The sequence below is a fragment of the Saimiri boliviensis genome, chromosome 6, assembly GCF_048565385.1.
Source record: "Saimiri boliviensis isolate mSaiBol1 chromosome 6, mSaiBol1.pri, whole genome shotgun sequence".
NCBI classification, from domain to species: Eukaryota; Metazoa; Chordata; class Mammalia; order Primates; family Cebidae; genus Saimiri; species Saimiri boliviensis.
Genome location: NC_133454.1, coordinates 35,370,468 through 35,397,241, shown reverse-complemented (window position 1 = coordinate 35,397,241; position 26,774 = coordinate 35,370,468). Strand labels below are relative to the sequence as shown.

Genomic DNA, 26,774 nt, shown 5'->3' with positions numbered 1-26,774 from the left:
CATGTTTTTAGATTTTGTTTATGTGAAGAATAGAGATAATCCAAGCAATGTCTGCTAGAAGGAAAATGTATTAGGGGCATTGAAATGAAACACACATAAGGAAAAAGGAAGAACTCTTCATGAGGATGTTTTTATCAAAGACTATTCTCTTTTTGAAAAAGTAAGTTTTACTGCGTAAATTCTTCTATAGGAATGTCTGGCTTCCTGTAATTTACAGGTAATAAGTAAATATTTGCATTTGCCTCACCCCTACTCACATCTAACAGTTATCCACTGATAAGATCTTGGCATCAGACAAGAAGCATCTTATTTGTGATTATCTCACTGCAGGCACCTGCTTTATTACATAAGTAATCACAGCGCAGAAGCCAGAAAAATGAGTGTTTCCTAGGAATTTACCAGTTTCCATTGTTGAGTAGATTGCCATACTGGATCCTTCTTCTGATCTTCAGGTTCTTACTTACATCTCACCCTTTGGTTAGTGTGTCAGCCATGCTGTGTACTCATTTCACCTTAAAATATGGTGGACACATGATGGTAACACTCCTTTTTCCACTTGAGCATGTGGAACCAAACTAAATGTCTTCTGTGATCTGCCAGAACCTATTTAAATGTAGGTACGTTCTTAACCTTCTCCCTGCCAACAGCTGTTCTCTTGGCATTTTTACTCTAATATGGCCAACCATCTTGTTGCAGTGTGTTCTTTCAGGCTGACTCTTCCAAAAATTCTAGATTAAAAGACAGATACATTTCCTATGTTGTCCTGAATTTCCTTACTAGGGGATTGTGTAATATAGCTCATTGTCTATAAACCTTCTTTCCCATAATTTTATAAGCAATAACATTTTTTTTTTCTAATTTCTTTTTTGTGTAGTAAGAAAATAGGTCTATGTCATCAATCCTTCCGCACTTTATAATTTATGGCTAAACTCTGCACTCTGTTTCAAAAGCCAGTATTGATCGAAGTAATGCTTTTGAAGTTAAAACAACAACAACACACACACCAAAATTATATATATATATATATATATATATATATATATATATATATAAATCAACAGTCCAGTTTTTGCATTTGAAAGGAATAGTTGTTAAAACTCTTGAAAATCTAAACTACTTTTTTAGGTTTTATTTTCACTGAGTTCTTTTGTGTTTTTATATTTCAATTTTACAGTTAACTGAAAAAAAAATCACTTTAATTCACATTAAGCCATCATTTACTCACACTAATTTACATTCAATAAACTGTTCTAAAATGAAGTAATATCATGACAGTTATGTAAACACATTTCTGGGAACCCATTATATGTTATGCACCATGCTAGGATGCAAAGATACAGGGAATAAACAATACACAGTATGAGCTTTTCAAAACTTACTTTTCCAGGAAGAGACATAAGCATAGGCAAAAGTACAATGCACAATGAAACATTACTGTATAATTACAAAAGCAAGACAGAGTATCTAAAGTAGTTTATTAAAAGTTGATATGCTCAATCAAAGACATCAACTTGGTCTAGACATACCTGAAAAAGATTAAACCAGGCATTTTAAACAAGTACTATTAACTGAATTGAACTCATAAAAGCAGAAAAGGTGAAATAAAGTATAAGAATGAACTAAAACACTCCCTCAACCTCTTATACAGTGACAATAAACTCTTCGAGAAAGAGAAAATAGGCAAAAATTGTAGTATTTGACAGTAGGGTAACTGAGCCTAGGAGATTCATATTAATTGTAAGGGTAATATATAGAATCACAGACAAAACAATTTGTGTAATTATTAGTCTGTGATTACAAACAAAGATTTTTATAGCTTTTCCAAACTAAGTAAATGAAAACCAATTGCTTGATTGCCTACTCTGAATGAATACATTGAGTATTATACTCACTCCATAATTTTAGAGTGGAAATAAAGAATACTGTGAGAAATTTCACGGTTGTAAAGATTTCCAAATTATATGTTAGACATAATAATATTAAGACAGAAATTCAGGTTTTTGTTTGTTTGCCTTTTCAAGTTTAAATCATTCTAATTAAACAAAGAAAATCTCATTTATTCCTAGTATATATTTTTATTCAGCTGAATGCTTTTATTAATCAATAAATTTTATTTTTAGAGTAATTTTATGTTCACAGTAAAAGAAAGCACAGAGTTTAGAGAGTTCCTGTATATTCCCTGTCCTCACACATGTACAACCTCCTGTAATGTCAACATCCCAAAATTCAGCAGTACATTTGTTACAACTGATGAGCTTATACTGACAAATCATTACCTCCAAAGATCATAATTTACGTTAGGATTCACTTTCAGTGTTGTACATTCCGCAGCTTTTGAGAAACATATAATGACATACAGCCACCACTTTAGTAACATATGGAATAGTTTTACTCCAGTAAAACCCTTTGTACTCTGCCTATTTATCTCTCTCTCCCCAGTAATCCACAGAAATCACTTGCTTTTATTAAAACAATTTTGGGGATTTTTTTTTGCTTTTTTTATTTTTTAAAAATGTTTAATTGACTCATAGTGTACACATTTATGGGGTTAATGGTGATGTTGTGCTTCTATACTAATTTTAGCTTTTTTTCTATTTCTGTAAAAACTGTCATTAGTATTTGATAGATATTGCCACTCATCATTTTACTGTAGCATAGTTTTGTTACAGTAGGTAGGTAGTCAGATATAATCAGGGTAGAATAGCAACCCCCTCAACAACACCAGTGAACTGGAAGTGTCCAGAGACCATCGGGTGATGGTCAGGTGGTTGTTCCACTGTCTCACTAAAACAATAATTGGTCACGACAGGCACCAGGGAAAGGCAGTTTCCTAATAGAAATACCTGAAACTGGTGATCAGCAGCTTCCCAGTAAGATCTCAGGAGTTGGGTGAGTGGGCTTAGCATGTGCACCTAAGAGGCAAAATGGTGGAGTTTAACTGGTAGAAGACCTTTTCCTAGAAAAACTCAACTGCTAGGAGAAAAACGCCTCAAGTGAACATGCACACAACTCCAGTACATGGACTGTGCATGAGACCCGTCTCAACTACTAGCAGGCCACTCGTCATGAAGAATTGCAATTTCTAAAACCCCAAGTCAAAGGTCAAACTGTGCAATTGAATTTCTCAAATTGCCAGCTTGGCCCTCTTCCAAGTGTACTTTACTTCCTTTCGTTCCTGCTCTAAAACTTTTTTTTTTTTTTTTTTTTTTTTTTTTTTTTTTTGAGACAGAGTCTCACTCTATCAATCACCAGGCTGGACTGCAGTGGTGCAGTCTTGGCTCACTGCAACCTCCACCTCCTAGGTTCAAGCAATTCTCCTGCCTCAGCCACCCGAGTAGCTGGGACTACAGGTGTGCATCACCACACACAGCTAATTTTTGTATTTTTAGTAGAGGCAGGGTTTCATCATGTTGCCCAGGATGGTCTCGATCGCTTGACCTCATAAGCCACCCACCTCAGTTTTTGAGTTTTAAGAGTTATTTTTACATTTTGGATAAGAAACATATATTTTATTCCAGACTGTGGCTTGTCTTCTCATTTTTTGACGTTATCTTTCACAGAGTAAATATTTTTAATTTTAGTTAAAATCAGGTTATTAGTTTTTCTTTCATAGGACCTGACTTTGATATTCTGTCTAAATAGTTATTGCCATACTCAAGGTCTTTTAGGTTTTCTCCTATGTTATTTTCTAGGATTTTTGAAGTTTTTGATTTTGCATTTAGGTCTATGACCTATTTTGAATAGAAAATTCAGCTTTTATTTCAAGAAAACGATTGTAATAAATAACTAAAAAAGAAAATACAATATTTCCATTTACTGAAAAGTCACATTTTACATGTGAAAACATTAAGAACAAAAAGCAACTGACTAAATACACAAATTACATACAAAAGTAACTCTTCTGGGTTTTCGAAATTTAAGTTTAAAGAGAACTGTTACTATTCACTTGTGACAGATCCCACAGAGATAAAAATGCTAAATGATACTAGTTAAGAAGCTAATATTAAATGTTGCACTATAATTTCTTTATCATTTAAAGCAGTGTAAAATTACCATTCTTTTCTTTGCAGTTTTCAAAAATGCATATCTTGTCTATTAACAAATAATAATATTTTTTAATAAAAGTAGCATTTTTGCCTAATTTGTTTGGTTATGTTCTTAATAAGAATAATCTTTTATTGTATCACTTTGCTCAGTATCTGAAAGATAAAAGTATAGTATAATAATTCATATTTTCAGTTCATAGGGAGATTAATAATGCATTTTTACTGATTTTTCATTTCCCTTAAAAACCTCAAAATTTACCTTTTCCTTTATATGTAATCACCTGGAATTTCAGACTCAAAATATTATTTTAGGGATGTTGAACCTTAGCAAGGTAGCAATTTATTCATTAATTCTTAAATCATTCTTATTACATTTATTGTGCACTGATTATGGTCTTATTAAACAAAATTTAAGAAAATATAATGTCCTTCTTGTATAAACAACCACCTCCAAGGAGATATAGAAATATAATTGTATAATTGCAGTATAGAGAATCTTGACTACAATAAGCTTAGCTGCAGAATATACTTCTGGCACAGGGGAGAAAATAATTAGCTCTTGGAGGAATTAAAAAGATAAGTATTTAGACCTAGTCTTGAAAACCAAATGTATTCATTCAGGTGGAGAAGTAAGGTGAGTTGTCAACACTTAAAGGAGGAAATCACGGGGGAGCGTGAAGCAATAAGCAGGGCCAACTCCTGAAGACTCTTTTATTCCATGATAATGAATTTGTAGGTAATACTGAGTGATTAAGTTGTTTTAATATTTTACTCAGTGGAATAACAGTATCAGCTTTGTATTTTAAAAGCTTTCTCACATAATCAGCAAATATATTCATTAAAATTCAATGTATTTTACTGATCACCAGTGTGGGATGCTAGGGATACAACACTGAGTAAGGGAAAAGGACTATAATCGGAGAAAAACAGAACAAAACCAAAATTATGAGAGGCTTACAAAACAGAGCACTCTAATATATTTTGTGTAAGATTTGGTTGCTCAAGAACATATTTAAAAGACATATTTTGATATTACTGGTGTCAGGCTTTAATTAGCATAATATGATGTTGATAATGTGAGAAAATATCCTGAGATAAAGAAAATTAATATTCTAAAGATGAAAATGAATATTCAAAAAGGCACTAGAATTACTGATTATCAAAGACCCAGTAGCAAGAAACTTTGAAAGCAGATATCCAGTAGAAACTAAAATTATCCTTGCAATATTCATTTTTTTAATGGCAATCATGTGTGGAGCTGAGGTAGAGGACATGGTATAGGCATAACTTTCAACCCAGTCTCATGACTGTAGACTGCAGTAAGCTGAGTGTAGGTAGATGCACATTCTTCTCAAAGGTTTCAAGGACCCGTGCAAGTGAATTTCATAGTTATCTTAGATTCGCAATATCCCTAATGAATTCTCACTGAATCTAAAATCATCCACTACTTTCCATAGAATATTCTTTCAGAACTTAGTAGGGTAAAAATACCCTCATGTTGATCCAGCACTGTTAATCGTTAGTTAGGTAAGTCATAGGAATATCCAATGGCCTGTAACATACCAGGTCCTAATGTGAGTTGGATAGACACTAGGGGTAGTTCACAGGTAGAAAAAACAAAACAAAACAAAAAAACCCACAAAAATGTCTATACCTATTAGAAGTTATGGACTTCAATAGTAATAGAAGTTAGATAGACACACTCTAGATGTTAGGAAACATGTTGTAAAGCTAAGATTGAAGAATAAACGTACAGTGAATCTCAAGAATATGTGAACACTCAAGAATCAGGTAAAATTAATAGCAAATGCTTATATGATGTTCATAATTATTTAAGCCATTGTTCCATATGTTCTACAGATACTAAGTCATTTAAGCCTTACAGCAATTACATGAATTTGATATTTCTGATGTCCTTGTTTTATAGATAAGGAAATAGATCCCCACACGTCAAACATCCTGCCAAAGATGTCACTGAAAGCTGGTGAAACAGGTGTCCAACTCCAGAGAATATACTCTTTACCTGGCCAAATATTGGCTGCTTATTGGCAGTTCCACAAGAAAGAAAGTTTACCATTTCAAGAAGCAAAACTGGCATATGAAAGGCACGGAAAGAAAATAAAAGGAGAGAGCAAGTATTTAAATTTGTTGTAGAGCATATTTTATATTAATAGGCATACTTCAATAGACAACTCATACTTCATCGTATAGTTAATATGTACCAGAAAGATCATGCTTCTTTACACCAGCATCAAAGATATCTCAAATTTAATTAAAGTTGAATTGCAGCAACCTTAAATGCCATCTGTTACCTTTATTATATATTTCTATTTTTGGCCAAATGAAACTGTTTGGTCCTGCAATAAAGTGTTTAGCTTTTTTTTTCCACTTCTTTTTTTTTTTTTTTTTTTTTTTGCCATTGGGAATAAATTTGGTCTGTTAGGTCTTTATCCAGTTCTGATAAGAAAAATAAACTGTATAAAAAATAAACAGATGTAAAAATTAAATGTGTCAGCCAACTAAAATTTTCAACTGACCATTTATAAAATGATTTTATTCCCCTATATCTTGAAACATATACAACGGTTGCTGAGGGTCAAAATTAATAAAAATTATGTTTTATAAATTTAATTTAGTAGACTATTATTATACACATTTAGAAAACTGGAGCCTGTTCCATCACTTAAGATTTTAAAACAAGATTTCAAAACATTTAACACATTAAAAGTGGTATTTTAGTTTTATGTCAGAAGTACTGGTATCATGTATTTCTAGATTTAAAATTTAAGGCTAAGAAAAGTATGGCCATTACTTATTTATAATTAGATTATTTAAGTTATATCTACCTTCAAAATTTACTCCCAAGAAAAATTATCTAGTTTAATGCATTTATAGTGTTTACAAGGGTTTTAAAGCCCTGCTCTGTATTACCTAGAATGACATAAAATCAATTAAAATCAATAAAAGGGTTTCTTTTTTAAGAACGGTATTGCATGACTTTCATGCTGAGTATAGAACTAGTAAATGGATAGCAGTAAAACTTTAATTCATTTTTTAAATTGTTATCTTTTATAGTAAATAACACTTTCTTATAAAATAGTAAAAAAGGAAGTATGAAGGGCATTCTGAACTTCATAGATTAAAGTAATTGGTTTACATTCTTAACAATATTCACCGTCTTAAACAAGATGGTTCTTAGAAGTAAGAATTAATGAAACTAGAATAGGATGACCAGTGATTTCTTTATTTTCTATTTTCACCAGGAAGCAGAAAAGCCATATGAATTTTAATCCATTGGTTTACGTTTTAATGTATGCTTTTAGCATTAGTGTTCATTTTGATGAATGGGTTCTATTTTATTTTTATATTCATTGAAACAATTTAGTGTTTAGGGGCTAAAAGAAATCCCAAACACAATTTAAAACAAACCAAAAAGAATCTAAAACATTAGCTACAAACTCTTTTCAGGTTAAATGTACATTAATGTATGTATAGATTAAATCATTTGCTCTGTGTAACAGAAATATATCTATTAAATAGAATCAATAAAATGCACATTTTTTTAAAAAAAGTAGAAAATGTTACTCTATAGCTGAAGTAAATCATGTAACTTTCTTAAAACGGTTTATTTTCAAACAAGTTAGTAACGATTTTGAATTTTTAAAATATTTTGGTTACCTACACCATGCATTTTACATGTTATCTTGGTTTAATAATCACTGCAAAAAAAAAAAAAAAGATAATCAATATATCCACATTGTTGAAAGAGCCTATTTGGAGAGTTGAGGGGAAAAGGAAAGGAGCTGTGGCAGCCAATCACAAGATGGCCCTCAAAGATGCCCTCCTCCTTGATAGTCAGACTCTTGTGTTATCCCTATCCCTTGAGAGTGGGCAGGCCTAGAAACTTGCTTCGAGACAAAATAATACAACAGACTCAATAGGATCCTACTTCTGTGAATAGGACAAAACAGATTTTAACCCATTTTGCTAGTAGACACTTTCTTTTGCTGTTATCGTGTTGGAGAGATGCATGTGGCCAGAAACTGACGGTGGGCCCCCAGGCAAAGGCCTTCAGTCCAGAAACCCACAAGAAACTGAATCCTCCCAACAGCCATGGAGGTAAGCTTAAAAGTGGGTCCTTTCCAACTGAGTCGTCAGATAAAACCCTGCTTTGGGCTGACACCTTCATTGCAGTCTTGTGAGAACTGGAGCAAGACACAGCCCAGCCATGCCCAGACTCTACTCACAGAAACTGTGAGATAATAAATAGGCATTGTTTTAAGCCACTAAGTTTGTGAAAATGTGTTACAGAACAATAAATACAGAAAAGGTATTTGAAGTACTCATTATTTAAATAGACTTAATGTCACAATTTTCTTGAGGCAAAAAAAAAAAAATATCTCCAACTAAGCCTATGGAATGTGTCTCTATAATATTCACATTTTCATTCTAGAACACCAGGATTTTTTTCAGTTTTTCACTTACTAAATACATTGTAGCTACAATATTAGAAATCTTAAAGTATTTCCAACTTTACGTATTTATGTAAGATAAAATATTCAGCTTTAAAAAAAAATAATAATTAATTAACTTTCTTTTTTGACACGAAGTCTCGCTCTGTTGCCAGGCTGGAGTGCAGTGGTGCAACCTCAGGTTACTGCAACCTCCACCTCCCGGGTTCAAGTGATTCTCCTGCCTCCACCTCCTGAGTAGCTGGGACTGCAGGCGTTAGCCACTGTGCCCGGCTTAATTTTTTTTTTTTTAGAGAAAGATGGGGTCTCACGATTTTGGCCAGGTTGGTCTTGAGTTGCTGGCCTCAGACAATCCTCCTGCCTTGGCTTCCAGAAGATCTATGATTACATGTGTGAGCCACTGCATGTGGTCCCTGATCGTCCTTGAAATGTTATTATTTTTATTTTTGTTAAATATTTCTTTGGTGTACTTCCAACTGTAGTTTTCCAACCATCTCTCTTTGTTTTTTTTTTTAATGTATGTTTATGTATAAACATATATGCCATTTCTGTCTCTATATATGTGTAATTTTATCAACTTTATTACTATTTAGGGTTAGAATAATTAAAAATATGGTAAAAGTCAGAAGAAAAATATTGAAATAAAAGTATTCATGTAATAAAATAAAGAAATAAATGGAAAGGGGGCAGAGGATTAATTATACAATGAAGGAAATACCAGACTCAGCACAGAATATAAGATCCCACCAAAACTAAAACTGGTTTGTGAAAATTAGAAAATATCATACAGAAAATGCAGAGAACCACATCCTATGTAGGGGTACTAAATTATTTTTAAAAAGAGTCTCAATTGTGAAATATTAATAATCTTTTCCTAAACAAAACAACTATAAAATATTAAAACTTTGTTTCTTCAATTTGTGTATTAATCATATATTCATTTTAGGATATTAACTAAATTCATTTTTCAAGATTAAATCAATTCAATGTATAGTGCATGCAAAGTAATTAGGTCTATGAAAAGGATGCTAAGAAAGAAATGAAAAAGGATAAATGCTTTTTTAAAGAAAAGTCTTTCTTGCTGGAGATATGGTATCAAAAAAGTAAAACCATCAAAAATAAGTAAAGGTAAACACATATATCTATCTTACCTAGGAAACAGGAAAATAACAAAACAACAGAAAGTCAATAAAAGTTGGGGATCATAATTAGCCATTCACTTGTGGGTTGAGGATACCTACAATCCTTTGAAAGGATCAGCTGATAAAACATGAGCTGTCATACTTCAGCTGCTAAAATCCTTGATATGTGAGAGATTATAATCAGAATGAATTCAGAATCTACTAAAAATGAAATAATTTGAGCTATGGCAGCAGTGAACCAACAAAATAAACTGGGGAACTTGGGCTCTAATCTGACCACTCATGAAGAAATCAGTTCATAATTATGAATGCTTATTGATACATATGCTTTAAATTAGCTTTAAAGACTAAGCTTAGTCTTTATTTAGCTTTAAAGACTAAATTAGATTTTTAAACAATTAGCTTTAAAGACTAAGTTCTGTAAGAAATTGACCAGAATGTTTAAGGAACAAAATACATATTTTTTGTACTGTAATTTCCTGTAACATATCTACATGACATGCATCATAACTCATGAAATAATTTTTTTAAAAGATCATTGCTAAACATATTCCATATGGTAAATTATATTTTATTACATGAGAAATACAAATGTATTTCCATTAAAAAAAGTTCTAAGTAATGAAAGTGTGAAATTTTGAAGATTTTAATAAGATGTTAAAATGAGAGCTAGAGCCAAAGAATTTTCTAAATTGGATAAAATGAGAAATCAGGTAAATATCAATAGATTGATAAACAGATATATGGTTTTTAGCCTCAAGTAATAATTATCTTGATTATCTTGTGATAATTTTTGTGTCATAACAATATTTAAAAATAAATCAAGGCAAAATAAATATAAAATAAATTTTGGGAATTGTGCCAGGACATTAGTGACAACAAATTCACTCATTTCCAACCTTTCTTTGGGGAGAATAAAGAGAAAGAAAACAAGAGGATAAAATATTATGAAGAAATATTAGAGGCTGTTTGTCAATAATATATTAGGCCAGATGCTCAGAAGAATTTGCATTAAGCCAAGATCAGATGAAACCTGGAGGCTGAATAATGTTTCATGTGAAGGAAAAGAGGAGAAGACAGGGAGAGAGAATGCAAGACCAAGAATTTGTTTCAGCCATCAAATATTATTTAAACATTGGGAACTTAATTTGGAGCATCATTTTGTCATGTCCAAAGAGGGAAATAGAAACCATCAAAAAATTAAAAAAAAAAAAGCATTAGACAAAAATTTTCATTTTAAAATTAATTAAAATTAGAGGGAACTTAAATACAATAAAAATCATTTATCCACAAATAAAAACCAATATAATATTTAAAGATGACATACTGGAGGCATTTCCATTACTGGTTAAAAAAAGAAAAGAGTTTATGGCATAGTCAATATTACTAATATTTCCAGGAAGTTTAAATCAGATAATAAGAAAAGGAAATAATTTTAGAAAGAGAACAAAAGCATAATACAGTTTAAGCTATAAAATAACAGAAATAACAAGTACTCGGTAGTTATTTACTGAATAAATAAATGATTGTTTTCAAGTAATATGATTGCCTATGTTGGTAGTTTTCTTAGTTCATTTTCTGTTACTATAACAGAATACTGGGAACTGAGTAATTATGAAAGAATAGAGATTTATTTCTCATAGGTCTAGAGGCTGGAAAGTTTAAGAGCATAGCTCTGGCATCTGATGTGGGCCTTTGTGCTGTGTTATCAAAGGGCAGGAGACAGGCAAGCCTTGAGACGTCCAGAGGAAATTGGACCAAACTCATCCATTTTATAAGGAATCCACTAAGGTGAAAATTAATTCATTCCCACAATAGACATTAATTCAATCATGAGGGTGGATCTTATGTGGTCTAATCACCTCTTAAAAGACCCACCTCTTAAAATTGTTACAATGATAATTCCGTTTCAGCATAAGTTTTAGAGGAGACATTCAAACGGTAGTAGAAGTCAAACAAACAAACAAAAAAAAACTACTAGAAATAATAAGAATTAATGAGTTATCAAAAAAACATTGTTTTATACTAGAAACATCGGCTAGCCATGACAGGGGATGCTAGAAAGAGTGTATTAATGGTGAAAACTAGATATGGAAATCTAAAAATAGATTTAATTAGAAACATTTAAGATCTATTTGAAAATGCTCAAAAAATACAGAGTGACATTAAAAACTGAATAAACAGTATGTCCCTGAAAGATTAAATACTGCAAAGATGGGAATTCTCTACAAATTAAATCATAGAGACATGTTTTAGATAAAAACAGAAATGGATATTTTCCTTCAATCTTGATTATTCTGTTTCATCTGCAAAAAAAAAATGAAAGAAATCATCAAATTTTAAAAAGACGATGAAATGGGCTGATTTTATTAGAATTTAAATACACTATGTAACTTCTATGATAATTCTAATAATAATTAATGGTATAATATGTGAACAAGGACATACAGTATTATGACAGATTATAGAAAGCTCAGTAAACAAATTCTATATGAAAGAGACTTTATAAAGTTAGGATTTCATATCAATGGGGAAGAAGATGCAGAGGGAGAGTATTCTTTTAATGGTTTTAGAAAAATTTTAAGCATCAGCAGACCATAATCTAAAATAAATATCAAAATGAGTAAAGAAATATCTAAAACATTATGTAAGTATCACAAAGAACTAGGACATCTTAATACAATACAGTATTATACACACACACACACACACACACACACACATATATATATATATATATATATATATTAGAATCTTACACTTGAATTACTTAGAATCAGGCATATTACAGACTAGAGATCTTTTTCAGTTCACAATGTAAGCATGTACTCCCATTTAAGAAAATTGTTTACATGCAATAAAGAGTATATTACTACCCACCATAACAAATACTCTTAGTATTTTTTTTAAAGCCATTGCAAGTAAAAATAGCAGTCCTGGCCAAACTCAGCAGTGGACTTAAACGCCAGTAGCACTGTGGCTACTTTGATACACGCCAGTGTAGTAAGTTGATTATTTCAAATATATTTATTATCTATCATCTATAGAGAGATCTAGAATGTGAATATTTATTTTAGCAGTTTCATATGTATTTTAAATATAAAGTTTTAAATGTTGCTGTGATTATTTGATTTAATAAAGACTTTGAATAAAAAACTGTGAATTACAGTTTAAATTTCAATGTGCTTTCACTTGAATTATAAAGTCTCTAGGTCAAAGACAACAAGGGTTTCACACTGGGGCACACTCAGAGTGCTATGGCACCTTAGGGCTGACAACAAGGGTTTCACTGAGAAATGTGTAAAAATTTTAAAAAGTCTTAAGTATTGGACACATAAATCTCAATCTAGATGTTGAGAACAGGAATCCTGTAAGTGTTTGCAGGGAAAAAAAATCATTTCAGTAAAGATTTTAACATTTAACTCCCATAGAAGGGAATGTAAACATACACTATATTACATATGCAAATTATTCTTGTTATATGAGAAAGCAAAAATTTATAAACTCTCATCTCAAAAGGTTATAAATTACTTCTGTAGTATTTGCAAAAGTAAAATAATGTTTTAAGCTATATTTTGATTCTAGCTTTGCTATTATATATTTTGTGTTTAGAAGCTTTGACAAGTACCTGTGCATTTAAAAATGAAAATTAAAATTAGTCTACAGATAACAAGGAAAGAAAATACATCCTATTAGACTTCATCTCAACTATCAAAATATTTTCCAACTTTATTGCTAAAAAGCAAAGCAAGTATAAATAAGAAATAAAAATAATTTGTCTATATAAGAAAAAGAATTTATTCTAGTGTAAGTAGCCCCCTCCCTTTTTAAATAGTAGAATGTCTTAAATAAATGAAACAAAGATGTATACTGTAGGCAAAGAGATGTGTCAGAATCACCTCTTCTGACAGCATTAGTTAATTCAAGTTTTTATAGGAAGTGCCAGACATATGTGTTGATCACTGTCAAAGAGGGAATAAAATGACTAACTTAGCAGATTTATGTCATCAAGAAGCTCAATTTGATGATACAATCACAGATGGATAAGGTGCCACAGAAAATGATTTTCTAGAGATGCAGTTGAACCAAAATATTTGTTATTGTTCATAATTGTTTTGTAATATGTGGGCATGAGCTGTGCACCTGGGAAGGCTGAGAAACAAGAATTGCTTGAACTCTGGAGGTGGAGGTTGCAGTGAGCCAAGATCATGCCATTGCACTCCAGCCTGGGCAACAGAGAAAGACTACATCTCAAGAAAAGAAAAAAAAGAAATTAGGAAAGAAATACGCTAATGCATATATGTTTCCATTTCCAATACATAGGTGTCACTTGCCTGCAAATTTTCAATGTTAACTTGATGACTGACCAAGAAAACCTCACAGGAAATATTACATAAGTACAACTATAAGTGGGGGACAAACAGAAAAACTAATTGCAAAAGAATGAACTAAACATAGTGTAAAATTTGGCATAATCATAGAAATATAGCATCAGGTGATTTGAGGCAAGTTTACAATGATGTGAAACAGACTACACAAAATTTGCAGTAAATGCAGTAAATGCCAACACAAGAAGGTACAAAGATGAGATGAAGGAGGTGTCATTATGGTAAATTACTCATGTACAAAATCAGAATTTAGGGGTGATTATTTCAGCAATTTCAAAGCAATCTTCATTCCTGGAAAATGATGAACCAGCCATAATTTTAGCAAATTTACAACCTCATACTACAGACTTAATGCCTAAATTTTACTTTTCTTTTGGCTACTTTGACTTTGTGTCTTCGTGGAGACTTGCAGAAAAAATCATCAGGAAGTAGTGGAGAAAATTTGATGTGTAGTTTGGTTAACCTGGGATTTGTCTGAAATTGAACAGAGATTTAATTTCCTTGTCTATATAATATTATTTTATTTTATTGATTATGATTAAAGCAGATAATATATACAACATATATTTCTCAGTCCTTGTGACATATAGAAATTTAATTCATTCAATAAATACCCATTAACTGTTTACCATGTCTTAGGAATCATAATAGGTCTTGAGGTACTGTCACAAATACAGTCATATAATTTCTACCTGAACGGAGCTTTTAATCTTTCTGGGAAAAGTGACAACTAACAAGCGTAATTACAGAGTGGTTACTACCATGAAAGGAAAAGTACAAAATGCTACTGAAGAACACAGAAATTATTACCAATGCATGGCACATATTGGGTACTTACTACATGTCAGCCACTGTTGCCACATGTGTTTCATGCCTTAAATAGTGTAATCCTCATGGGAAAAAAAACCCCACGAAGTAAGAATCTCATCTCCATTTATAGATGAAGGAGTGAGGTAAAGAGATGTCGAACAACATCCTCAAGGTGTCACAGCTTTTAAATTGCAGAGAAGGAGTTAAGAATAGTCTGTGCTCTTAATCACTAGCTAACCTGCCCCTTCACTGATGAAATGACAAATTCAGACCAGAAAAGGAGCTTCCTGGAGAAACCTTAAGGACAGGTTGTATTAGGCCAAGCAAAAACGGGAGATGAAAAGATGATCTAGAAAGTACATGAGAGTAAAATTGACTTCATTTCTAATATTAAAATATACTGTGATTCCAAGTCCTAAATATAAAGATTACTTACATTGTTTGATTGGGTTTGGAAGATATTTGATATTTTGGAAGCAGATGGCTAGTTTATGGAGGTATAAAATATTGTGAGTTGTTGTGTTATCTTTTATTGGTGTTTGAGGAAAATATTTATTACAAAATTTATTTTTACATTTTTGTTAGCAACATTACTGTAAATATGAAATGTACTTGTGATTCCAAAAATATATCTGGAAAGTTTGTGAATTGGAACTAGGAGCTCTCTGCAATTTCAGCATGACTCTTTCAGATTCACAGTAAGTATAGATATTATTTTGAAACCAGAGCTGAAAGTGTCAATGATAGTTATTTTGGGGATGACAGCAGTCCTTGACTAATGAAGACATACGGCAATAAATAAGATCTATCCAACTTTTTAATTATTTCATGTCCTGCCATGAATCTATACTGGTGAAAGTATTTCAAAGCATCCAGCTATAAACTTAATCAGAATATAGCTATAAGGATTAATAAAAAAACAAAAAACTTTGAAGTCTGTGATTTTTCCTATATTTTAACTTTAAATTGTGTAGGCATGGTTCCAAGATTGAGTTTATATATTGGGTATCCTCTTCAGAATAATGTTCATAATTGGAACATTTCCTTTTTTGTAAATCAATTTGGGTGCCTCTTCAGGGCAAAAAACTGAGGTGTGTATTATTTGTGGATGAGGAAATAAGGTACATGCCTTCAATTATGTATTATATAAGGCAATAAATAAAAATTATTTTCAGATTTTCTATTTAAAAAATGAACCAGTATATAGAAAGAGTAAGAAAATGAACTAAATTACAGACTTACTTCATTTTTATTCTCTCCATTACAAAGTAAACATATAAATGATCTTGGATGGGTTCTTACAAGACACATAAATAATCACTTTGGAAAGAAAAGGAACATTATTTTAATTTGTGTAGGAACAAGAAAGAGTATAAGTATGAAAATACAGTTAAATATATTTAAATGTTGAGACCTGAGGCTTCTATCATTCTGATTTCATGAGAGTAGAATCCAGAGTTGGGCAGGTATAATTAGGAGAATAAAAGAATTTGGCTAAGATTTGGTAGAGAATATAAATGGAAATAACTGGTTCATAACTAAAGCAAAAATGAAATGAGAGAACATGGCCTTATAACTTCCAATGAACTTATACAGAACCCTTTTATAGAACACTTGAAGCAGCTATCACATTGCCTGCTTCAGGTTACAATTGTGAATTCACTCTCTCATGGATGTGCTGTCTCAGACAGGTTGCTCTAACTCTTTGAACCTCAGTTTCCTCCTTTACTAAATTAATATGTCTGCTGTAAGTACTAATGCCTACATTAAATTGTAATTCTTATGATGATGATGATGATGATGATTCATAAAGCAAAAGTAGGAGAAACCTTAGAGACTAGCTTATTTAACTTTATCACTTCCACTAAGAGTAATTAAATTTCATAAATATTTTGAGATTTGCTTAAAGGTACATAAATATTTAGGGGCAACTTCGAATCAGAAACCAAAAAATAAACATAAAAATTTATTGGTATTATTAAAAAAAAAACCCTAAACAGACAAAAATAGAACTACAAAAATTATCAGGAATTTAGTTTCTTTCCATGTATTTTTTCTCATTAAAATAAAAGGTTATTGAATTTAAACTCAGTAGTATGCATGCAACATTAATACTCTGTTGAAACTACTTTGTGGGGCATAGGAAAATCAGCTATAAAATATTATCCCAATATCCATTAATATTACATCATAAGTTAAGTGGGAATTTAGAAATAATGAACAATTTAAAAAAACAGGAAAGAGAACCATGAAAAAGTCAACTTTAAAAAAATTTTTAAATACTGATATATTTGTAATATAAAAATATGCAATATCTATAGACTATAAGAAATTAGATAATTTTGAAACAGGATAAAAATCAAACTGTAGAATAGTCTATACCATGATGGATGAAAGCTACGTCTCTAATCGTGTAATTATTAAATGTCCAATTAATTAGGAATATGTCAAATTTCATATTCATTGGTTCCATATAAATTGGCCATTTTGAACATAATGAATCACTTCTTGATATTACTAAGATTTTAAATATGGTATTTTTTAACTTACAGTGGTAATTTAAAACAAATATCACATTTAATATACAGCTCTTTTTTTTTTTTTTCTTTTACCAGTACTACAGTATCTTACTAGTAAAACAAAAGCTATTTCTAAACTTTCTAAATTTCATGTAAACAGCATGGTGTGAAGGCCAAGAAGTAAGTATAAAAAATGAGCAAAGGTAATTCTGAATTTCACATATTTCTTTTTTCCATTAATCCTAGTTTCACAAATAGATGGCATTAATATGTATAAATTTATTCTTAAAAATAGTATAAAATATTTCTATGAAAAAAGTTTCTAAAAATAAACATTCAATGCAGCCTCTTTGAAATCTCCACTAAAATATCCATGAGAATTCCAAAAAAAAAAAAAGGTGAAAACTCACACTTTCCCTTAAAGTTAAGATTAATATATAACTTGAAAGATGGAAGGAATTTGAGTGGAAAGAAGGAAAGCAAACATTGCAGTGACTACACAAGCTACATTGCCTAACCATCCATCATCCAGACCAGTATAAGTAAGGCTGTTCGAGCCAGCTAGAGTTTACACTGTAGAAATAGAACAGGGATTGTTGGTGGTGAGAGAATTTAGGAGTAACTCATTGAAATCTCTGATTTAATTGAAGTTCTCATAAGCAGTGTTCTTGGTTCCGATAAAAACAGGATGCGTGGTAGTACATAGTTCATGTTGGTGCTATGCTACACACTCCATTGGTTCAGAGTACCAGATATTTAGATATGAGACAGAAGATTATCCTACATGAGTCGAGTAAGTAGTCACAGGATGGAGACACAGACACTTACCAGACACTAGAAAGTGACTTAATAGTTGTGCATATTGTTTTTGTCAGCAGTATATCTGAAGGAATTCACCAAACATGCATACTAAGCAAAGCTACAGACAAGTCACTCTCTTCATTTATGTAGCTACAACTGGATACAGATGGATCTCATCTAATAATAAGTGCTAAAGAACAAAATTAATAAAAAAATAATTTTTAGGCTTTCTCAACACTAAGAGTATGCATGGTACATTATTTTGAAGACTCAAGAAATACATATAATCTCTGAAATATACATAAAAGGAATAAGAGGAAATTTTAGAATCTTATGTTTTCCCACATCAATATCACATAAAAATATCAGTAAAACACTATAAGAGGAAAACAGCTCGAGAAGAAATAAAAAGAGTAAGAAATAAGCATATTAACATAGTTAAATAAAAAGAAAGATAATGAGATAATTTAAGTGGGGCAAGAAAGAAACAACAACATTTAAATATAAACTGGTGATTACTGAAAACACACTTAACTCTAATAAGCATTATAAATGAAGGATCAAGATCCTACCCAATACTGCAGAGAAAACATAAAGTTAAGATAGTGTTGAGGGGCTCACTTTGTTAGGAAAGGATATGTAATGAAGCTAGAGTACTTAAAAGTTTGAAAAAGACTAATATTGGGGCATGAACAAAGAGATCAATAAAACTGGATGATGAGTTAATCAAACAGATGAGAAGACAGTTTGTACAAGGATCAGACATTCATTATAAAGTGGTATGACAAATTAGCAATTAACCAAAACAAACAAACAAACAAACAAACAAACAAAAAAAAAAAACGAGCACCATAGGAGAAAAGTTAAATTGGATCCTAATCTTATACCATGTATAAGGGTAAATTCCAAATGAATGAAAGTCCTGAATATAGGGGGAAAATTATAAAGTAAATAGTAAAAACTACAGGATAGCATTATTATCACACTTTAACAGGTAAAAGTTCCTAAGCAAGACATGAAAAAGCATAAATATAGAGCCAAAATCATTTGGATGTAACTGCATCAAACTTTTGTTTTATATCAGTTTGTTTTCATGTTTTAAACATAAAAAAAGCCCTGTTTTTCTTAACAAAAAAAAAATGAAATTATCTTCAAGATTCTTAGGAAAAACTATTTCTGGACTAAAATTCTATAGTTAAAACTATTACTCAAGTATGGAAAGAATAAAAAAAATTGTCAGATATCCATGATGTGGCAGAGATAATACTATGGGTTCAGTAAACACATTCATTTTTCTCTAGCCACATAGGAAAACTGTATTTCCTATTTCCCCTTGCAGTTGAGTAAGGCTAGGTGGTTGATTTCTAGCCAATAGTATGTGCTGACAATTATATACATATGACTTCTCTGTCTAAATATAAAACCGCTATTTAAAAATAAAAATAAAGGCCGGGCGCGGTGGCTCAAGCCTGTAATCCCAGCACTTTGGGAGGCCGAGGCGGGTGGATCACGAGGTCAAGAGATCGAGACCATCCTGGTCAACATGGTGAAACCCCGTCTCTACTAAAAATACAAAAAATTAGCTGGGCATGGTGGCGCGTGCCTGTAATCCCAGCTACTCAGGAGGCTGAGGCAGGAGAATTGCCTGAACTGAGGAGGCGGAGGTTGCGGTGAGCCGAGATCGCGCCATTGCACTCCAGGCTGGGTAACAAGAGTGAAACTCTGTCTCAAAAAAATAAATAAATAAATAAATAAATAAATAATAAAAAAAATAAAAATAAAAATAAAAATGTCCTTATGTGATCAGCCAAACTCTGGCTTCCCCTTCAGTAGTGACTTTGGAGGTGTGGGTTGAAGGTTTCAGCGTCACAGATAAGGAGAGCTCAAGTCTCTTAATGACTAGACCAGAACCCTGAAGTTCCCTAACCCCATCTTGAGTTAGACTACAGTAGTCTAATGTTTTATTAATCAAAACAATTAAATTTCACTTTATGTTGTATGACTTAGAGATTTGCTATTACACAGCAGCCTTGCTACTCTAATAAAAAAGTTCTAAAAAATGTTGCCTCTCTTTGCAGTCTTTATCAGGAAATTATATAAGGAATCATATAAAAATCAAAGATGACCACACCAAAACAGAACACAACATGGCGTTCTGAAAAAAGGGTGTCAAAGATACCAAGAAAAATAAAGTGAATATTTTTAGAATAATAAATATCCCGGAAGGTTTTGGGAATTGTGCATGATATGGTTTGGATTAGTGTCCCCTCCCAAATCTCATGTGAAACTGTACTATGTTATGTGAGAAGAGGGGACTGATGCAAAGTGACTGGGTCATGGGGACAGATTTCCCCCTTGCTGTTTTCATAATAGTGAGTGAGTTCTCATGCGATATGGTTGCTTAAAAGTGGGCAGCACCTCCTCCTTCTCTCTCTTCCTCCTGTTCTGGCCATGTAAGACAAGCCTGCTTCCTTCCCTCTTTGCCTTCCACCACAATTTTAAGTCTCCAGAGGCTTTCTTAGCCATGCTTCCTGTGCAGCCTGTGGCACCACGAGCCAATTAAACCTCTTTTCTTTATAAATTACCCCATCTCAGTTATTTCTTTTTAGCAATGCAAGAACAGACTAATGTAGTTTATCTAAAAAAAATCATTCATTTATTCATTAATTTAATAAATACATAATGATTTCCTACTATATACCAAGACATAGTCTAGAAGCTGGTATATAGCACTGAATATAAAATAGTGAAACCTATAGAAAATACATGACTAAATCCTAGAAATAATATCATAATATAATATAGAAATGATAATGCAACTAGATTAAATTTATTTTTACTTAATATGTAAACATTAAATATATATATATATATATATATATATATATATATATATATATATAATGCATACTAAGTGCAAGTGCTAGATGTGTTTGATATCATTGTATTATCCCATAGGGTTTAGAAAAAACATGGGTTTCTTTTCTTGAAAGTAATGTAAGCCCAATAAAAGGCAATAAACGTTGACCACAGTGTTGGAGCAACAGAAGGAAGCTGTGGGGAGTGAAATTAACGGAAGAACACAGAACAGCCATGAGAAGGAAAACAAAAAAATAAGCGAAGCATTTATTAGCTAGTCTCCAACCAGATCCACACATTTACTAGTATTAGAAGCCACTACTGTACTTTGCTCAAAATCATCATTTCTCTTCCTAACACACACTATTAACTTTCTCTTGCATACATTTTTCTGCATGATTTCTGTTCTCAAGCTGTACCATTAATTTTTTTAAAATAACTTCTAACAGAATATTTCATTATCTTGCATATGGCCCTGTGTTTATTCTAAAATATTCCAAATAAAAAATAAAACAAAACTCTCTGTAAATGTTAATCTATGATAATAAAATACTAAACTAACTACATTTGTTACCCATGAGTTGTGACTTCTGAGGTGAAATGAGTTGGTTACTAATCTCCAGTGTAATGATTGATTAAACTATTCTTAAGTAAATTTATATATTATTACATATTTCCTATAGGTTATTATTTTGTTTGGGGGAAAATCACTCCATATTCCAATCCGACATCCTCGAAGTAATCAAAATTTATATAGTTTCAACTTCCCCCAATTGAATCTATAGGTTTCTAACAGTAAAACTGCATAAATAACTTTGGTCAAGGTTTCTCAACACTCTGAGTACATAATTGGATTTCAATGCTTATAAAGAAACAGTCACCTTTTCCTCATGTATTTCCAAGGGACAAGAAGTCATAGCCATAATACCTAGAAACTTAGACATCATCTTTTTTAAACTCATCATGACCTATGAATATATTTAAATGTATTTGCCAGCTTTGACAAATATGTTCATACTGAATACCTTCAAACTAGATCATCAATGAAATTGTTTGATGGGTAGATTCATGATTTAAAATGAAAGTTTGCATCTCTTTAGAAAAATGTTATCTAGGGCTGTATCAACCATTTCCAGTGATAACATGTGCTCATTTATCCCCAATTCCCCTGGATGGAACAGCTGTTTAATTTTATAAATTGAGCACACTTCAAAAAATTGTGATTACATTCAAAGGCAGCATAAGATACGCCCCAAAGTTATATGCTGAATATGGAAATCACTAATAGAGTCCAAGGAACACTTAGCACACTTGTGCTAGATAAGCCACAATGTGCTCTCCAAGTCTTCTTTCAACAGCTGCATCTGTCTGCTATAACATGGAGGCAAATTACAAACCCAGCTAAAGATGGTAGTGAAGAGAGCTTCAAAAATTCATCATGATCATCATAATATTATAATTTTGCAGTGGATGGTATAGTTTTACTTTTTATTTGATCTCATTTTAGTGAGAAGAATCATTTTTTTATTCAGAAAATTTAATAAACTTTTAGTTTAAAAACTGCCATTTAAACTATGTCACTACATAAGACAAGGTTCTCAATAGAAGCATAAAATTATTTCCTTGATTACTCTGTCTTTATGCATACATATTTATTAACAGAGTAAAAATTAATTTGTAGTATCACAAATAAGAAGTTCACATTTTTCATTTCAGATGCCACAGGTACTTTTAGTCAAACAAATATAAATCATGAAAAGTAGTTTATAATATATTAAATGCTTCTACTTTTCCTTCAGCTATAAACAACTGATTCTGTCTCAGATTCTCTATGTTCATTATATAGCTATAATCCTTCATCATATAGTACTAGCTTGGAATATTGAACTTATTTTAAGTATATGAGTTCAATTACCCACTGAAAGTTGGATTTTTCATTCATTCTTCTATCACTTTTTTTTTTTTTTAAGACAGAGTCTTGCTCTGCAGCCCAGGCTGAAGCACAGTGGCATGACCTTGGCTCACTGCAACCTCCGCCTCCTGGGTTCAAGCAATTCTCCTGCCTCAGCCTTTTGAGTACCTGGGACTACAGACCCATACCACCATGACTAGCTATTTTTTTTTTCTTTTTTGGTGTTTTTAGTAAAGACAGCGTTTCACCAAGTTTATCAGGCCGGTCTCAAATTCCTAACTTCAAAGTGATCCACCTGCCTCAGCCTCCCAAAGTGCTGGGGTTACAGGTGTGAGTCACCACGCCTAGCCTACTGCATTTTCTAGTTGAAAATTCTGTCCCTAGTCCTGCAATCCTAATCTATAAATCAATAATTCACCAATGAAGTAGCAGCCAGTAAGTCACAATTACAGTATAGGTGTCAGGTGTTAGCAAGGGAGCCAGCATAGTCAACACTACTGGACTCTGCCCACTCCAGAGCCCAGTAGTATTGGAGGTTATTAATTGGAGGATATTAACAGCAGTCTTCACTGAGTAACAAAGGCATTATGATCTTGTTTTTCAAAAAGTTAAATAAACTTCAAATATTTACACATTGTTGATCACCATACTAGTTGGGACTAATTAAGAATCAACTTAAAGTAGTGAAAACCTGTTCAGCTAATATTTCTTCCAGGACACGTCAATATAATGCTGATTTGTGACAGTTAAACAATTGAAACTATTTCTCTAGAAATTTTTACCAACGTGGCACATTTTGAAAAATGTAAAAAAGAAAGAAAAGAAAGAAAGAAAGAAAGAAAGAAAGAAAGAAAGAGGACAATGTACACATTTTTTTCCTGCCATTATTTCTTGTTTCTTTCTCATGTTCTCACTGCACAAAATACAAACTTTTTGTCTACAGTATTTTCAAAATAGAATCAGTGGTTTAGGAGAATTAATAGAGAGTGATCATGTAATTCTCAATAGTTACACCTGCCCAGTCACTCCAGAGAGGCACTGTATGAAATGGTAGCCACACACCACATTGAGTTATTCAAATTAAACTAAATATTTAGTTTCTCAGTAAAAATAGTCGCTATTAGAGTACTCAAAGGCTACCAATCACTGGTGAGTTACTGTATTCAATAGCATAAAGAGAACATACTTTGAAGTTTTAGACACCAATTTAAAAATGCCTTAAAAATTAATTTTGAAGAAAACAAATTTATTTACTATTTATAATTATGGTAAATACATAATCTGATATTGTAACACAATTCTGTTTTAAATTCTACATTTTTAAAAGAGTTGCACATTTTAAAGAGGGTAGCACATTCTTGAAAGTGTTAGCACTTTAGCAGAATACTCAGATATGGAAAAGTGTTTATACTTGGTGGAAAAGAGTAAACTGGAATCAGAAAAAAAAAAAAAAAAAAAAGCTAATAAAACAATGTTGCCTCTAGGATTAGAATACAACTTTTGACAGGCTCAGCTCCAATGAGAAATTTACTGCTATATGGAAAATCCCAAGGGACTAAGCAATATCAATGCTTTCTTAGTAAATATTTAATTCTAGTTATTAGACAAATTCTTGAAAAAAATGTTTCAAATTTATTCAAGGAACTTGCAGGGATATTCTACAGATTTTTTTCAGGTGAGTTAGGCGGTACTCTCTCCTCACATCTTTTTTGTTCTTAAAAGGCGACTTTTTGGGGCATTTGAAAACACAGAGAAAAATTGATTTACGTTAGTTATAAAAGAATGGCGACATTAATGTTTAGTGGGAGAAAACAAGAAACAATAAAAATACTGCAGTTCTTACCTGCCTAAGGAGGATTATTCTGCCAAAATATCAGTAACACATCATGAATACACACATTTAAGACTGCCTAGATTTTGCCCCTCTGTTTCTATTCGTACCTTCCCTAAACGGCAGGCAAACACTGATCTGCTTATTGTTACTATATATTGTCTACATTTTAAAATAATTTTTATAAATAAAGGCAACAATATATCAACTTTTTCTTGGTTTATTTTACTCAGATAATTATGGTAAGACTTGAATATTTTTTGAAGGCATCAACTTTATTGCTAGGTAATATTCCATTGTGTGGGTATAACATTATTTATCCATTCACCCGTTGATGAGCATTTAGCTCTTTTCCAATTTTTGGGTATTACAAATAAACTTGTTACAATGAATAATTTTCAACAAATCTTCACATAGACATTTTTAATTTTTTTTCTTGAATGAAGACATGATTGGAATGGATGAATCATTAGGAAGGTATATGAATTTTTCTACATGAGAAACTGATAACATGTTTCCAAAGTGACTGTATCACATTAAACTATCACTAGCAAGGTATGAAAATTCTACTTTTCCCTCTTTCAGGATTCAGTGTTATAAGTTTCCTGATTTCCTTAATATCTGAAAATAACTGGTTCTTATATTTTTAAAGTTTAAAAAAGTTGTTTTAGACAGGAGGGTAAATCCAGTCAGTTAATACATGTTGGCCAGAAGATGTCTTTTACTTTACCTTCTAATTATTCTTTCTAAATATTTTAAACTTCACAAGATGTATCTAATTTCCTGAGTTAAAGTTTAAACTTTATAAAAAATGAATTATTCCTTGTAGTATTTTTAATATGTTTGTTTACTGCAATATTCCTTATATTTAAAGAGAGTAAACATGTCGTTCCTGAAAAGAATGGAAAAATACGATGTTTGGTTACATAATTCAAAGAAACAACACTTCTTAAAAATTCATGAGAAATGTGCTTTCTACTACCATGTATCTAATTTAACTGGAAAACTACTTCTTAAATAATTTCTACTGCTTAGCATTAAAAGTTTTATGTGTTTTCTGAGAGTTTGCATGTCCTGGTTTCACACAACACCCTTTATTTGCAAGACATCTGCATTCAATCCATTTTTAAGCTCTAGTCCTCCATATATCCAACTATCTAATTCATATTTCTGTGTTGACCCACTAATACCACTTCATACATTACGAAATTAAATCAACCATTTTTTTCCCTTTAAAATCTCTGCTCCTAATTTCCGTGTGTCTAGTAATACTAGCTCCTTCTATTTTAGTTATGACTTCAGGCATATTTGAGCCTATATCTCACTCCAGATATCTCATTCTTTTACTTCCTTAATTGCCCTTGTCAATTTTCCAAAATATTGAAGCCATTTTGTTACCAGTTCTCATGACAACTTTTATTAGTATTTCTCCCATAAGACACACTGCCATTGTATATATCTGTACAGATACATTTAATGGCTTTCTTATCCACCAGACCTTAAGCTTCATTAGGTTACAGAAGCTGTCTTGTTCATGGCTCTGTACAAAGGCAGTGATCGGCACATAATTAAAATAGAAAAAAATAAATTTCTGAAGGGTTGAATTCATATAATTTCATGCTTTGTTTTGTAACCCCCACTAAATCAAAACTGTTCATTTTATTCACTGCATTTGGCATAGCTCATGCTATTCTCAGTTAAAGATGTACTCACTTGCCCCACACTCTCCTAGTTCAATTGTAGTAGCATATTCTAATAATGTTAACGTTCATAAAATGCCATTTTTATCATATTGCTCTTCTGCTTAAAAGGTTGCAAATGCTTCCAAATATTTAGGGAATATGGTTACTATTCATTCAGCTTACATCCAAAGCTTCATTATCTGCTCTCATTTTGACTTCCCAATAATATCTATTAAAAATTAATTTTCCTCACCCTCCCCTATTAATTTTCACGTTGGGCAATTTCATATCCTTCATATTCCTCCACCTCAA

At 31.7% G+C, this 26,774-nt stretch overlaps 1 protein-coding gene and 1 long non-coding RNA gene across 3 annotated transcripts in view; one reads left to right on the top strand and one right to left on the bottom strand.

The window, feature by feature from the left end:
• The window catches only part of CNTN5 (contactin 5), a 1,375,758-nt gene that overhangs the window by 914,777 nt on the left and 434,207 nt on the right, over positions 1–26,774 (bottom strand). The window lies entirely within an intron of this gene.
• LOC141584812 (uncharacterized) overlaps positions 17,098–26,774 on the top strand; it is a 252,608-nt gene continuing 242,931 nt past the window's right edge. Inside the window, exon 1 of the long non-coding RNA XR_012518010.1 lies at positions 17,098–17,114. This is a non-coding gene — a long non-coding RNA (uncharacterized LOC141584812). The remainder of the gene's footprint in view (positions 17,115–26,774) is intronic.